Below are 15614 nucleotides of genomic sequence, written 5' to 3' on the forward strand. Positions count from 1 at the left end.
CCTATCTATGTCAGTCCGTCCGTCTGATAAAAGTTGATAATATTGACATAATAATAGAATAATTATGTCTACCAAGCTCTTATGATTGAGTATAATGGGAATTTGTTTTAGTGACATAAGCTTCCAGTACACAGAGACAACAACACACAGTCAAAAAAAAAATAAATAAATAAAAAAAAACTTTTGCAGATAAATAAGTGTATATACAATTGTGCTATAAATGATAATGGAATAGGATTGAGTAAGATGCAGGGATGTACTAGGATGAAGGGGTAACAAATAAATAAGGATATTGCACATTTTTTATTGCATAAGTGGGGAACATTTAACTGTTCATGAGGTAGATTGCCTGGGGGAAGAAACTGTTCTTGTGCCTGACTGTCCTGGTATTTGCGGCTCTGAAGCGCTGGCCAGATGGCAAAAGTTCAAAGATGGGGTAACTTGGATGTGAGGGATCCAGAGTGATTTTCTGAACCCTTATCCTTACTCTGGATGTATACATTTCTTGAAGGGTGGGCAGGGGAGCACCAATAATCCTTTCAGTCCGAACCGTTCTCTGTAGTCTTCTGATGTCTGATTTTGTAGCTGAATCAAACCAGACAGTTATTGAAGTGCACAGTACAGTCTAAATGATGGCTGAGTAGAACTGTTTCAGCAGCTCCTGTGGCAGGTTAAACTTCCTCAGCTGGCGAAGGAAGTACAGTGGGAATAGAAAAGAATCCCCACCCTTTAAAATAATTAAATTGTGTTGTTTTGCAGCCTGAAATGAAGAAGGACACAGTTTTAGTTTTATCCAGCTGTATTTACTCAGTGAAAGACACACACACACACACACACACACACACACACACACACACAGAGAGAGAGAGAGAGAGAGAGAGAGAGAGAGAGTCATAGATTTAACATTTTATGAACGTAAAAGTAAACTTTTATTAGAACAAAACATAGAGAGAAAGAAAAAAAAATCAAACTGATTCTCATAACAGTCTGTTTCCTTTGAGTTTTTGATCTTATTCTAAGCAGTACTAGGTGTCCTCTTTGGCATCATGACAGCATTTCACAGACACAGACTAATGAGCCTCCTGCATCCAATCAGAGGAAGGTAGCTCATGACATCTGGGAGCAGATAAGAAAATTCAGGGCACATGTGATGCTCTCTGGGAGAACCAGTCATTTTATCCTTTAAATCTTTAGATCTTTTTCATTCTCCACCTCTCGCGCTAGGAATTTGTGATGTTTAGAATGCAGTCTCCCAGACCAACTTCTTACCATTGCTCCCAGTCCTGTTCAACTCACTCCTGAACTTCCTCCATATTTGGCAGCATGTTCATGAAGCCATCAAGACCCATGACTCTTGGCTTTTTGACGCGATCGACCCGGATTCGATCCTGCCTTTTGTCAAACTTTTTTTTCTCCCTTTTCAAATCTCATATTAGCAATCAATTCTATGTACACTAAGTAAAAATAGCAGTATTTTTCAGCAATATGCTATTTACACTAAGTGCAAATACCTATTTACACTATGTTAAAATAGCATGATTTTCTGCTATGTATACTACTTGTTGCAAATAGTGGCAATTATCTGCACTTCATTATTGTAGTACATTATAAAACAGTATACAATAATATAGTATTGAGTGTAAATTCTAATTTTAATTCAAATTATTAAATGGATGCCACCTACACCTACCCTAACCCAACACTATACTTTATTTTCACCTTTGAGTATTTCCTTAATTTTTTATTGAAAATAAATGCCTTTACGATTTAAGAAAAAAAAAAGTTCGGCAAAAGGTACGATCGAAACCGGGTTAATTGCATCAAAAAGCCAAGGCCACATGCTTAACCACCTGCGCCACTGGAGTTAATTAATTTTAGCCACTATTAAAGTATTAATACTTTAATCCTGCCTGAAAGTCAGGATATTTGCACAAAGTGTAAATAGACACTCCGTATGTTTTATTCCTTAGTAAGCGCAATTCATACAATAGATTTAAAGTGAGCTCCTTTAAGACCATCTCCGAACTTTCTACCACGACTCTGCTGTTCTTTAGCTGGTTCTTTCTGTATAGAGATTGCTAATGTGTCGTCATCATGACGTATTCCCAGTGGTAAACGCAAAGCATTTTGGGAAACCGCGGCACAAACATAACGCGCCAGACTTCTATGCATGGAGTGAAGAACGCTATAAACTGGAATAGTCGTTCTCACGATAGAAGTGGCGTAAAGCTTAAGAACGGAATATCCTTTTTATCGTTTTCCAGCGTGGAAAAATAATAGTACAAGCCATGTTTCAGAGGTGACAAATAGTTGACGAATGGCATGCATAGCAGCAGTAAGGAGCCCAAGATTACCTTCGATAACACTCCACCACACACGATGGTGTGTTCAAAGCATTTTCACAAAGGTAAGTTACAATTACTCTCTGTAAATGTTATGTTGTGGGCAAAAACCAGCGTGTTTTGTTTGACTTAACCAGACCATTAGCTTAAGTTACCAACGTACTAAAGCGTAACGTTAATCAGTTTTAAATGTTGTACATCTAGGCTACATAGCAATTTATTTGGTGACTGTGTTTGCAGGCAAACCTGCCTATGAAAATGTTGGAGTGTGATTCTTACTGGACCCCTTCTCTTTACCCTCGGCCATACTGAGGTCAAAGCTACGAACACAGACCGGTTCAAGCCCTTTTGGAGAATTATATACCATGCTCACATCTAATATGTAAATGTTTATTGTTTTCCAAAAGATTTTGTAATGTTTCTTCTCACATGTAATGATTTTTTAGCCATGTCTGTAAATAAAATACACAAAGACTGAATGAAATTCTGCCTCCTTTATCTGTATTAAGGAAGAATTGTGCAAAATCAGTGTTCTTTGGTTGCAAACACAATTACATAACTTAAATAGTAGTAACAATCCAACTTAATTTCAGTTTCTTTACATATTTAACATGTAAACACATTTAGATGAATACATTTACATTATTAAAAAGTCCATAGAAAACTTTGTGTGTGTATGCACTAACACTTAGTATCATGTAGTTGTAAATATATGGGTGCTGGAAGTTGGGCAACAGTTTGACGTCCCTTGACCAGTCGCTCTGCTCGTAAGGATCCAGTCCTTTGATTCCCTTTTTTTCTCGTCATATCTCGTCTTTGCATTAGGATTTAGTTTTAGGCGGTATGGTCCGACAATGTTTTCTTTAGTCCGCTCCATTTTGTACGATTATATTCTGTTTTTCAAGCTAATTTTTCATTATTTTCATGCCAGAACACTAGCCTGCTATGCCAGCCCATGTAAACTGGCCAAACATACCCATAATTCTTTGCGTTCTGATGACGTTGCCGCCCAGTTGGTCACATGTGTTAGCGATCTCTATAGTTTGAGACAGCACCATTGGTTTGGGATTACTCACCGCTGACTGGACGAGACATCTGTCAATCAACGTATAGAGATCGCTAACACATGTGACCAACTGGGCGGCAACGTCATCAGAACGCAAAGAATTATGGGTATGTTTGGCCAGTTTACATGGGCTGGCATAGCAGGCTAGTGTTCTGGCATGAAAATAATGAAAAATTAGCTTGAAAAACAGAATATAATCGTACAAAATGCAGCGGACTAAAGAAAACATTGTCGGACCATACCGCCTAAAACTAAATCCTAATGCAAAGACGAGATATGACGAGAAAAAAAGGGAATCAAAGGACTGGATCCTTACGAGCAGAGCGATTGGTCAAGGGACGTCAATCTGTTGCCCAACTTCCAGCACCCATATATTTACAACTACATGATACTAAGTGTTAGTGCATACACACACAAAGTTTTCTATGGACTTTTTAATAATGTAAATGTATTCATCTAAATGTGTTTACATGTTAAATATGTAAAGAAACTGAAATTAAGTTGGATTGTTACTACTATTTAAGTTATGTACTTGTGTTTGCAACCAAAGAACACTGATTTTGCACAATTCTTCCTTAATACAGATAAAGGAGGCAGAATTTCATTCAGTCTTTGTGTATTTTATTTACAGACATGGCTAAAAATCATTACATGTGAGAAGAAACATTACAAAATCTTTTGGAAAACAATAAACATTTACATATTAGATGTGAGCATGGTATATAATTCTCCAAAAGGGCTTGAACCGGTCTGTGTTCGTAGCTTTGACCTCAGTATGGCCGAGGTACAGAGAAGGGGTCCAGTAAGAATCACACTCCAACATTTCATAGGCAGGTTTGCCTGCAAACACAGTCACCAAATAAATTGCTATGTAGCCTAGATGTACAACATTTAAAACTGATTAACGTTACGCTTTAGTACGTTGGTAACTTAAGCTAATGGTCTGGTTAAGTCAAACAAAACACGCTGGGTTTTTGCCCACAACATAACATTTACAGAGAGTAATTGTAACTTACCTTTGTGAAAATGCTTTGGAACACACCATCGTGTGTGGTGGAGTGTTATCGAAGGTAATCTTGGGCTCCTTACTGCTGCTATGCATGCCATTCGTCAACTATTTGTCACCTCTGAAACATGGCTTGTACTATTATTTTTCCACGCTGGAAAACGATAAAAGGATATTCCGTTCTTAAGCTTTACGCCACTTCTATCGTGAGAACGACTATTCCAGTTTATAGCATTCTTCTCTCCATGCATAGAAGTCTGGCGCGTTATGTTTGTGCCGCGGTTTCCCAAAATGCTTTGCGTTTACCACTGGGAATACGTCATGATGACGACACATTAGCAATCTCTATACCTATCTCTTCTAGTTTGTTTGATTTCTCGTTGTTTCTCGACTTGTTATTTTGCTTTCGGATTTGTCGTTGTGTTTTCTGACTTGGTTTTTTATTTTTATTTTTTAATTTGTCATTGTGTTTTCTGACTTGTTATAACGTTTTCTGAATTGTTGTTGTGTTTTCTGAATTGTTATTTTGTTTTTTTAGATTTGCATTTGCGTTTGTAATTTGTTATTCTGTTTTCAAAATTGTTATCCATTTTGCAGTTCTTGGGCACCGTACTATATTTATGTGTATATGAGTCTACTAAGATACATTGTAGCTGTATACTTTCCAGCTTATGCAACAACAATACAAAAAAAAATTAAATGAAGAAAACAAAACATTTATTGAAAACAATTTATGTAGCAAACACAATTTATTACTATATATATATATATATATATATATATATATATATATATATATTTATTCTTGTGGCTGGATGGGACAAACTACTGGTCAACAGCAACAGCAAAAACTTTATTAATTACTCCTGAATGAGTAAATGAGTACTGTGTGTTTGCTTGTTCCAGATTGACTGTCAGTCTGTGTTGTAGTGTTATGGATTTGCAGTGACTTTTTGGAAGTAACATTGCTTGGTAAATTTAGTTATTTTATATTATTTTGCTTTAAAAAAAATAGAGGGAAGTGTAGAATAAGTAACATCTGAGCATAATTACACAAACTTTACATCATCAGTTCAGTGGTGCTAAAAGACTTTCTTATGATAATTATAAAAATAATTTGATGTGAAAGACATTATTCCAGGAACCTTTTGCATGCATCTATCACTGTTTCCTCCCTGACTGCAATTCATTCTCTAAATGACACAGCACTCCTAGTGGAGTGGCTTCTCTTCAGTTTGGCCTTAATATTTATTTATTTATTTTGGAAAACAGCAGAATCAAGTTGTTTGGTTGGGAAAGAATGATTAAAGAATGTGACATTCAGCATCAAGAGGGTAGCACAAATACTTTGAGTCTAATCTATCATTGGAATACATAATGCACCCCACTGGGCTGCGTGCTGCCACCACACAAATGTGAGTGGATGTTTTCAGCTGGTCCTTATTGTGCAAAAATGATTGTTTTCCCTCGACTGAAAAATGCCCCTCTGATTAAATGCATCAGTGCATCAGAGGGGACCATGCTTTGAGTGGCTTGCCTTTGCTTGTGTGTGTGCGCGTGTGTGTCTGTGTGAGGGAGAGAACTCACATTGGCTAATCTTTGAGAAAATTCAAATTTTGAAATAAGTCCAGGACAATCACACTTTTAAAATAAAAGCAAGAAAGAAAGAAAGAAAGAAAGAAAGAAAAAGAAAAATCACTTCCCCATGTCTCATCCAGCCTCTCTATTTCAGGCTTTATGAGTGTTTGGGGACCTTATCTTTTTAATAAAAGACTAATTACATATCAGCACTTAATTAGACAATGGAATTTGTTTTGAATTTATTCTTTATTTTAATAACTAAGATGGTTTATTTAATTGTTTGATATTTTACTAGATGAACTCCCATTGGAATGCACTATTCAAGTGGATCCTCTTTAATAAACTGTTTATTTGAAGTTAATTGGTCAATTAAATATACTCAATGCATTGAGTATTCATTAAAACAATTGCAAACACAGGCATAAAACAAAAGTGAATTTTCATAGTATCAGAGGACTGATTAATATTATAAATATTAATAAGATTACTGTTATATTGCTACAATACTGAATGTTTAGTACAACGTGATGAACATTTTTGGAAAATGTAAGGTAATATACACACTTAATATAAACAAATATTGAGTTTTGGTGACAATGTGTCAGGTATTACGAGATGACATATTGGTATCTTTTTTTTTAATTAATAACCTGTTTTCCCTTAAGTTATATAATGTTAAAATACCAATCTACTTGAATTACCAATATCGGCTTTACTAATAACCACCATGATAATACTGGTAGCACAATAGAAAGCCACATGATGAATCAGATTTCATATTAAGTGGCCTGTCCATAAAACATGGCCAGTAGTTGTATGTTTACGTTACACAGCATCATACACACAGTCTTCTGAAATCAAACTAAAATAATTCAATACAAATTACACAAAACATCCCAATATGCTTTACTAGGGGTGTAACGATGCATCGATTACAAATCCTGCCGATGCATATGCATAGATCTTGAAACATGGATTTTTGAAACGTGAACTGATTGTTTCCGTCAATAATCGATTTAAAATGAAAGAATCATTGAAATTAATGAAAGAAGCGATTATATAACGATTCACAATGTTAAAAATAAATTTAAACCTTAAAATAGTTGAATCTGCATAGTCAGGTGCGCCCTCACAACAGTGGAGTGGTGGATTACGTCATTACTCTCCAATTCGCGCCTGTTTATTGTCATGTACACACATGCTGCACTATGGAGGGCAATGAAGGAGAAATTGTCAGGCACCAGGCAATATGAAGTCAAAGGTTTGGGAACACACACAAAAAAAAAAAACGTTTGCACTAGGTGGAATAGTTCTGTGGAAATGCTTGAGCGTTTCTTGGAACAACAAACCTGACATGGCAACGCTTATGTCAAAGAATTTGCAGAGGGGAACGGAAGTCCACACTCTCTCTGTAACGGATATCAGTAATGATGAGGACATTGTGAAAGTGATGGCACCCATTAAGATCGCTTCTACTATGATGTGTGAAGAAAACCAACCAACAGTTTCAGTGATTGCGCCTCTCCAGGCTAAACTACTGAAACATTTCGAGCCTTGCGAGGACGATACAGACATGACTCGAGAAATGAATGTCGGTACACGAACTCCCACAATATTCTAATTAAAGGTAAGACATCTCTCTTATTGTCAATAGCAAATGATCTACAATCTTTTAATTCTTTATTATTAAAACTTCATTGTTGCTTATGTGGTGACGGCGTTGACTAGAAGGGGCCCAAAACCAATTAACCCAACCAAAACACCACCAACGCCAACTTGGGAATTTCACCCAAGGAATTATCCCCTAAGTCTACACACAGGTTCCCTACCCAAGGCAGTTGCAAATAATGGGAGGCACAGGCTTCTATACTAAATTAAAAAAAAAAAAAAAAAAAAAATACATTTTATTTTAGAAAAAGCAGTCATAAAACCCAGCATTCGATCTCATATCGGAGCATACACACTCTCACAAACAACCCACAGGGCTGCAGTCTTACTTCAGGATAGACTGGGCAACAAAAGTAAATTCTTGGTCGTACCACACACTCACAACCCCTTGCACACAGGAAAGCACTGCAATCTGTGAGAAACACCACCACCGCAAAAGAGGTTAGCCACCCATGCTCGCCCCTAGTAAACCTGCAGCTTCTGAGGGAAACACACACACACACACAATTCAGAAAAAAAACAAAAAACAAAACTAATTTAGTAATAAAGTTAGATTTGGCAACCAAACAACAAACTATCAGAGAAGTTAAACTGGATAAACAATTAACAAAATTCACAAAACATTAAATCGACAATTTACAAAGAAAACCAGATATCTAAGTGATGAAAAGACCTTTCCAAAAGAAATAATAATAATAATAATAATAATAATAATAATAATAATAATAATAATAATAATAATAAATTAACCACTTTGATAAGCAAAATGCAAATAAATCAATATATACACAAAATTAAACAAAATACTCCGAAAGATGGCTCAGTCACACAACCCTACACAAAATGCTCCACGCCTCGATGGATGACGTAAAACTTGAAGTGGTCCAATGAAAACAGGCACTCGACGAACTCCACGTGGGAACAAAACAGCGGCACAGTCACGGCAGAAAAGCCGCACTCCAACGAGTCGTTGCGGGACTCTGAATGTAGTCAAAGCATTCAAACACTACGTTTAAAAGGAATGATCCAGTCCATGCTCACGTACACCTTCACAAAGAACCAGACTATAACGTCATTCACTTTGCCAAATGCAGAAAAACTACAATCAAAGCCTACATACATACCGAAGAGAGAGAAGTGCACGCAAAGGCAGCAAAAAGCGCCACCGGAAAGCAAAGACTCGCTGGCAATGAAACTCGCCCGTCGGGTGAGAAGGCCACACAGGGTTTGGGGAATTGCAGGCAAATGGAAAGTAGAGCTGAAACACTTCACAGCAGACACCAAACAACCAAGCCAAGAAGAAAGGCAGCATCCCAAGGGGGAGTCGCATACCTGAGCTACGAGTGTGTGACGCTTATGTATGTGCATAGCATGGCGCTAATTACTGACGTCACAACCATAACGCATGCCACACTTACAGTATATTAAAACTTTTAATAGCAGAACATTGTTCAAAGTGTTCATGTTAACTTGGTAACAACTAATAGTATTTTTCCTTTTCTTTTCAGATTCACGTGGAACAGCAGGAGGATACAGTTGAGGAGAAACCACCAGACTCAACTGAAGAAGGTATTTATTTTAATTTGTTAATAAAGACTAATCTGTTTATTTTAAAGGGTAGGTAAACTGTAGTATACAGGTTTGTGATGCATTTATGTATTTTAAAATGTATTTTAAGGACAAGGAATGAGATGTAAACAGACACAAACTTTATCATCATGCAGATTTCCACCTGTCCAATTAATTTTCTTTTTCAGAAGAGATGCAGCCTGCAAAAAAACTGAAAGCCATGGATTTGCTCTTGGAACACACAGCTTTCAGCAGGTGCCATAGACCTGTCCTCTATCCAGGTCTGCTAGAGAGATCACCAAAGAAGATCACTCAAATACAGATCCATGGCTCCTCTGCCACTGACTGAAAGTCCACTGGACTGGTGAAAGTCCCATGAGACAGAACTACAATCCTTGCAATTCTGACAAGAAATTATCTTTGCATTCCTGCCACCAGTGTGGCCTCAGAAAGAGTTTTCAGCACTGCAGGAGACATAGTGTCTTCTCAGAGAAGTAGTTTACGTCCAGATTGTGTTGATCAGTTAATATTTTTGAAAAAAATCTGAAGTAGATTGAAAAAAAGCAAGTCATAGCCATTTGTTTGTTCAACTCTACCTTACTACACTAACTCCCATGTTTTAATTGCACTCTGTCTGGTATTAGTGCCAGTTGCACTTGCACTTTGTGTATTTCCTAAATGTTCGAGAAATGTATGCAATGTTTACAATAACAAAAAATGGTGCACTGAATATATAGTAGTAGTAGTAGTAGTAGTAGTAGTAGTATTTTTCTTGCTTAAAATACATTAAGGCAAAGTCCTATGAAGTTAAACTACTGAACTAAAGATCTGGATCAAGTTGCTGCAAATGTATTGAACTGAATGGTCATGAATTTCCCCAAAACTAAATTTATTTGCTCAGATGCAGATGCCCAAAATATACAGAATTGAATTGATATAATCGAATCGAATCGAATTTCATTGTGAATCAAATCGAACTGTTTTGTTGTTGATTTGGTAAATTAGTTATTTAATATAATTGGTAGTATATGATTTGTTTATTGAATCGATTCACTGTCTACCCAAAGATTCACAGCCCTATGCTTTACTGATGAGAAAGAAATAAAGAAGAAGAAAAAAAGTTTAAGGGATAGTTAACACAGAAATTCTGTCATCATTTACTCAGCCTCAAGTTGTTGGTAACCAAACAGTTGCCGGGCCCCATTGACTTTCACATGGACACCAGCAACTGTTTGGTTACCCACATTTTCTCATGATAACTCTCAGAGTTCAGCATGATGGTAATATAAATAGCAATTTTAATGTGTTTGGTCTTGGCTGAATAGATTCAATTCAATTCAAATGTGTTTGTATAGCGCTTTTCACAATGCACATTGTTTCAAAGCAGTTGCATTACACAAATGAACAGTTCAAGGTAATAGAATCATACAGTTAGCTAACATGAATTAATTTCAGACAGAAGCTCATTAAAGCGATTATTGCAAGTGTGATAATAATGATTACAATATAGAGAAAATTGGGTACCTGTGAAAATCGATTCAAGTTGGCGACATCTGGGGTCCTTGCAGGGGTCAGCATCATCTCTTCAAAGGTGTTGGGTCATCTGAAGTCTTTCTATGAGACTGGATCCACACTGGAGCTGGTGTAATCTCTAGATAGCTGGAGATGGGCATCCCAGGGTAGGAAAAGAAAGACAAATGGAAAAGAATTAGCGTTTTAATATTGAGCAGCAAACTCATTGGCTGCTGATATGAAAATAATCCAATCAGCTGCATCATGTGAAGGATGGGATTTTTACAGTGCAGCTATAACATATAAATGACTATTATTTAGTATTTTGTAAATGATAAAATATTAAAAAAAAAAAATCAACATGTAATGTCTGCAAATGTATTTGCTGAGTCACTGTGTAACGAGGCATAATGTACAATCAGTCATCATTATTGTAAAATATTTTGCCATTATAACTAACTGACTGTACACTATCTATCACACATTACGTATGTATTTGTCAGTATTAAAATGCCCGTAACGTCCTGCTCCTCATCTAGATGGGCCAAAAGAGCTGAGTCAGCGCTAATTTTCTCAAGCGACATTCCGTCGTGTCTCTGAAGTTCACTCCGTTGTCAGTCGTTCTCATCTGTCCCATGGTGGCAGCTGTCCCGGATAGGAGTGGCACTGTCTAGAAAAATTAGGCACACACCAATAATCTTTAATATTGTTTCATGAAACATAATTAAAAAGGCTTTATCATTGAATAGAGGACAGCTTCAGTAATGAACTGTCTCCATTCATGCAGAGATCCATTAATACACATGCAAATACGTACACATGTGCACTGACTCACGTGCGCGCGCGCACACACACACACACACACACACACACACACACACACACACACACACACACACACACACAAATATCAGATGCAACCTTCTCAAGCACATATATGGGCCACTGTCAGTCCATCTATTGAGTCACAGTGATGGAATTAAGGGAGAAAATATCTTGTAAACTGCCTCCTTCTCTTTTTCTCTCTCTTAAGGTCATTTATTCCCTCTGCTTTTATTATCTCTACTTTTATAGGGTGATTATGTTTCAGTGACAGACGAGGGGAAGTGAGAGAGCAAGTGAAAACGGGAAAGTAAGCGGGAGAGAGTAAAGCTAATAAGTTAATGCAATGTTACTGAGAAGAGAGGGATGATGCATCACTTCGGCCAACTTAATGAAACACTGAATCTGCCTCCATTATTCACAAACCAATACAGGAGATTACATTGCATAGCAAAGAAATCTCTCTCTCTCTTTCTTGGCTTTCACACAGCTTTAAAGTATGTCCCGCCTACCTCATTCAGTTGGCCAATATGCAGATTATATTGTATGAAAGAAATATTAATCCTTTTATTAATTTAAGGTGTGTGTGTGTGTGTGTCTCAAAGTGTGCATGCTTTAAGGAGCTTACCGAGTGAAAAGGTGCAAAGACAACTTCTTTTTCTTTTGTAGATAAGAGTGTAAGTGGCTTACCGCATTTGAACTTGTTGCGTGTTTAGACAAAAACTGAATCAGACAAATGGCGGTCAAAAAATAAAATAAAATAAAATTAAATAAATAAAAACTTTATGTTGTCAGTAAGTATTTATTTATTTATTTATTTTTTTTTTTTTTTTTTCAGAAAAACACAATGTTTGAGAAATATATACACTCACTTTTTCATGACAGCAATTTGTTTTTTTGTTTTTTGTTTTTTTAATTCATAAGAGCCATATTTATGAAGCCTCTTCACTTCAGTGATGTGCCATATTCATAATGTTTTATATTACATAAACAACATTAATAGGATTTGAAACTTCCTATACATTTCTAACTTTTGTTTGGTAATCATTTAGAACAAATGTCTCTTTGACGATTATATTTTTTGCATTTCGGACTCAACAGTTACTGGTATTTCACAAATCTGCTGTGACCTGTGATGCGATTTAAGATGAGATATCAATGTGTAACACTGATTTATCATCTTTAATGTGACTATGGTGGAAAATTGTATACACATAAGTTCTGTTGCTATAGCTGTTTCTGAGTCTCAATTCAACGCAGAGTTTCTACAAAATAAATAATTTACCAAAATGTTATGCCCATTTTCATCACATCCATAATGCAAGAGTATTCTTTGATTTAAACCGAAAAAAAAAAATAAAAAAAAAAAAAAATCCCTGTCTAGACTGAAAAATTTCTGATGTCTGGACTCTACCTGCAGGTTTAGATATATGCTTCTGAACTGGTAATTTGTACTTTCTCTGAGAAGTTTCTTATGTTTTCATTGCTAATGCCATGTCGTAACCATCTGAACACAAAAAAAGTATCTTTTTCTTTTCTTTTTGATGGTCGTTCAGAAGTATCCATGTGCTGTGAAGGTGCCTGAGCCTTTTTTTGAAAGGCTCTTAAAAGCGTGAAATGGACTTAAATTTTCTTCTCTGCTGCCTTTTGACATCACAATAGTTGAAAGACTTTATAACTTGTATATGGTCTTTTGGTGCCATCGACCAATCAGTGTTGTCATGTGTCAGTTTCTTACAGCATAGTAGTTACAAGCTATGATATGATATTTGAAACAGCTTAAATAAAACAGCAAATTTCAATTAGTTTGGTACAGCTCGTGGCGCAGAAATTACATTTTCACCATTGTAAAGATTAGCAATTAAAAAAATATATGCGCAATATATGCCTGCCCAAAATATACCTCACTTGCATATATATATATATATATATATATATATATATATATATATATATATATATATGCAAGTGAGGAAAGTGGTTGTTCACCTAGAATTTATAATAATGTCTTAATTCCTTTTCCCAATTCAGTAGAGAAGTGGTCAGCAGGGTTGTGCTAAAGACAGCTTCTATTAAAACTGAGATTAAGATTCAGCTGCTGTCCTACAAACTATCAATGTGGATCTCTCCACAAAGCTTTAAAGATTAGTTCCTGCCCACAACGGACAATGAGGGCTACATACAGCACATAGAAAAAGAACCAAAACATTCCACGGTATTATCATGGTGTAATACCATGTTTTTTATTCATTTATTTATTATTATTATAATTTTCATAAACATGTTCTACATGATATTGGTATTGCCTAATAGTAGGTTTTTTTTTTTTTTTTTTTGTGGCTGATATTGGATGTTCACACATGATCATTTCCCCTCTTTTCACATTTTCCCCTCTTTTCCTTAATATATGTTTTGTTGGCAGTGTTAATATGGTTTTCTCTCACGTATCTTTGATTAGCATAAATCTACTAAAACAGTATATATTTCTGTAAGGAGGTATATTGATAAGAGTTATAACTTTGGTTCTCATAGTATTGTGACTGGCCATTGTTAAACACAGTGACTCATGACTCTTTTTCAGACAGTATAACCTTTAGGTGTTTTATTTCTACATCTACTAGAACATTAACCTTCTATTTGCCCACTGACTTCTCAGTGTTAGCTACTTATTCTCAGACAAAATATCAGCATTTCATTTACCATATACATATTAAATATCAATTTCATTGATCTACAATTTAACAACAATTTATTGACATGGAAAAAGCATGTCTATTCAATAAATTATTAATTTTTTTTTTCATGAATTTCTGATTTATTCATCTAAAATTTGCCAAATTCTTTGACATTCCATGTTATACTGTAAATTAGATTTTTTTGGCTCAATTTTAGTTTTCTGCTTCGCAGAAATCATAGGGTCCTACTCACCTCTGTAAAGCTGACATTGTTAGCAGTAGATCAAGTACTCCCTAAGAATATTCTGGTAGCACAAACATCTCATTATCGCATTTGGTAATAAAGGAAGATAACTTGTGCAAATGTTTGTGTTTTTTTAATATTAAAGAGACAACACTGCTGGCATTATTATTATTCGGCAGGCAAGCATGCTCATAAATGTTTTACAGTCTAATGTTCTTCCCTGCAAAGACCTCAATTATGACTTTGTTTTTGAGAGCGAGTAGAGAGGAGCCCAGGGCAATCACTTAGTCTCTGTCCAGCAGCAAAACGCAGCTAAATGACTTTCTTTATTCAGAATGTTCCGCACTGACGGCTCTTTAGTGGAGTGCTGTGAGCCAAACGTGCAGGATATACTAACACCCTGCCTCTTTCAATGACACCTTGAGGCATAGGTGAGACGGTTTTGGTTCAGAAACGCAGATTTGAAGCTTGATCTGCAGCCAGATGTTATGGTGATGGAATCATGATCTCGCTCATCAATTCTCCATCGCTGGAGACGTACACCACAGGGCGGGAATTGTTTGTGCATGCTAATGTTTGTGTGCAGAGATTGTTTGTTTCTCTCAGGCTGGTTTGGGTGTATGTGTGTTGGTGCAGTCACAATCTGAGATGTTTTTCACCCTCTCATAACTTACATGAACTGTCAGCCCTACATCTTACATCTTCCAGCACTTAAAAGTCAATTGAAAAAGCCCCGCTGTCATCTCCGACCCACACACTCCATCAAATGTGTCTCTTCACCCAGGCATAATGGCTGCTTCTCTCTCTCTCTCTCTCTTTCCTACTGATCCATGTTCAGCAGAACCATTTCTTTAATAATACCTAAAATGTCTTTTTAGGCCACTGAGGTTTATCCCGGAGCAGCAGAGTTTTGCTGTTTGAGAAATGAGAACATTGTGTTTGGTGAACAATGCATTATGTTTCTTTATGCAACTCCTGTGTATTTAAAGAGCTTGCAGTGATGAATTACTTCACTCAGCCGTAGCTAATGTCTCTGGAGGTGTTTTTTTTTTTTTTTTTCTGAATTGAATGAAAATGGATAGCTACTGGGAGGTATCACTAAACCAACCAAAAAAATAAATAAAAATAA

The 15614-nt window shown here is 36.2% G+C and overlaps 1 long non-coding RNA gene across 1 annotated transcript in view; it reads right to left on the reverse strand.

Moving 5' to 3' along the window:
* Nucleotides 1-349: 349 nt before the first annotated feature.
* The window catches only part of LOC122147448, a 33815-nt gene continuing 18550 nt past the window's right edge, over nucleotides 350-15614 (reverse strand). The window contains exons 2-3 of the long non-coding RNA XR_006161633.1: nucleotides 10757-11414; nucleotides 350-760 (exon numbers count right to left, since the gene is read on the reverse strand). This is a non-coding gene — a long non-coding RNA (uncharacterized LOC122147448). The remainder of the gene's footprint in view (nucleotides 761-10756; nucleotides 11415-15614) is intronic.

The sequence above is a fragment of the Cyprinus carpio genome, chromosome A14 (genome assembly GCF_018340385.1).
Source record: "Cyprinus carpio isolate SPL01 chromosome A14, ASM1834038v1, whole genome shotgun sequence".
In the NCBI taxonomy this organism is placed as follows: domain Eukaryota; kingdom Metazoa; phylum Chordata; class Actinopteri; order Cypriniformes; family Cyprinidae; genus Cyprinus; species Cyprinus carpio.